The sequence below is a fragment of the Lemur catta genome, chromosome 3 (assembly GCF_020740605.2).
Source record: "Lemur catta isolate mLemCat1 chromosome 3, mLemCat1.pri, whole genome shotgun sequence".
NCBI lineage: Eukaryota > Metazoa > Chordata > Mammalia > Primates > Lemuridae > Lemur > Lemur catta.
The window spans coordinates 32,455,521-32,457,374 of NC_059130.1; positions in this window are offsets into that span (position 1 = coordinate 32,455,521).

Below are 1,854 nucleotides of genomic sequence, written 5' to 3' on the forward strand. Positions count from 1 at the left end.
ACTGATTCTACAAAACTGATATTTGTCTAGAACCACACCTAGAAACGATCTTCAAAGCCCCTAGGTTCGCTCCCGCAGGAGTGTGTGTGCGTGTGCAAGGGAGTCTGCCTCACTGACTCAACTGCTCCTGTGTGATCCAGGATGCCTTCTTTGAGGATAAAGTTTTGCCTTCTGGACTTGCCAGTCGCCTTTTCAGTTCTCTTCCCTAAGGACAGACCAGGAAAATGGGGAAAGAGGCTCTTTTTCTTCTGTTCTTCAGTCTGACCAAAAGCTCTGTGCGAAATAGTCACAATAACAGTAATAACTAACATATACAGCACCATGCTCTGTTCTGACCTCTTAACCATATTAACTCACTTAACCCTGACAACCACCCATAAGGCAGGTACTACCACCATCTCCATTGTACTGGGTGGAGACTGAGGCAGAGAGATGAGTACCCTGCAGGAGCCACATAGCTGAGAAGGGCTCTGAGCTGAGACTCAAACTCCAGAGCCTGTTCACGGGATGAACTCTTAATCTTGCACTTAATTTCTTTGAAATATGCATAGCTAAAGGTTTATTTTTATTCTTTTAATTTTTAAAATTTAATATAAATTCTGACATTTTAAAAACCTTTTTTACACCACCAGTTTCCTTAAGAATCTTCCTCAGCAGGCTTATAATACTGTTCTCCCCATTCTGAAGAAAAGGTCAGCTCACTTAACACCTGTCACCTGTATCAGCGGGAAGACATGAAGGGAATTCTGAAGCCCGTTGGGTCTCTTGCCTGGAACATGGTGCTTGTAAGGTAGAGGTCATGTTCAATTTGCTTGAGGGCACCTGATGGTTCAGACTGCTCCCTTCACTACAAGATGACAGACACAAAGATGTCTCATTTGCAAAGGAGGAGTGGCTGATTACACATCTTGAAGACAGGCAGCTTGATATCCCAGATGCCTACACCTATACCCTGTAAAACAGTATAGATTATGCTCAGTCAGTGGTCCAGCCCTGAGAAATTTTAGGGAACTTATGGAAAGGTTTTCACTGTATTTTATAGTTTTAGGGAATACCCAAGAACTGTGGCACTAGTTGGGAAATCCTTTCCCAGTCTATAGAGTTTTTATGTCTACTCAGAAAATGACTATGCACCTGACCCTTTAACCTCTTGGCTTCCCCTGACAACGTTTAATGGATATAACTGGTAGGACCCACTCTAAACAGTCTGTAGTATATTAGCCCTGGCTATATCAATCTTTAATATCCAAATAATATAGTCACTGTTAGATTTGAGCAATAGCATTATTTTGATATTAAAATCAAGTGCTAGAAATATATTTTGCAGCTAGTCTCCATTCAAATTCTATTTCTGAGAAAAAATCCATTTGATTCTTCCTTCCATAGTAGAAAGAAATTAGTCTAAAAATGGAAGGGAAAGGATCATTCTTGGCCTTATTTCCTAAAGTCTCATTTTTCTTTTCTCAGGGAAAGAATCTCTGTTCATATTCAAGGCTACAGCTTGTATAACCCCTGCCTCCATCTCTTTCTGATTTTCTTTGGGAGTCCTGGGAGTTTCCATTTATTTCTTTTGGATTTATTTATTTTGGACCCAAGGTAGGTAACCATTTAGGTCGAGACAAGAAGTAAAAAGTATCAAAGCCACTGACTTTATTGTGAAAACCCACCAGGCAGTCAGCGCTTGCTATTGAGTGCTCTTTCTTGTGAAGACTCCTGTTCAAGGTGGCAGGAGGAAGTACAGAGAGACGATGCCCTCCTGGCTTTAACAATATAGAGAAAAACAGCAAGAATTCCTTTTCTTCTCTCTTCTTTTTAGGTGTGTTTATGAAATACACATAACTAACGTGAACAGAG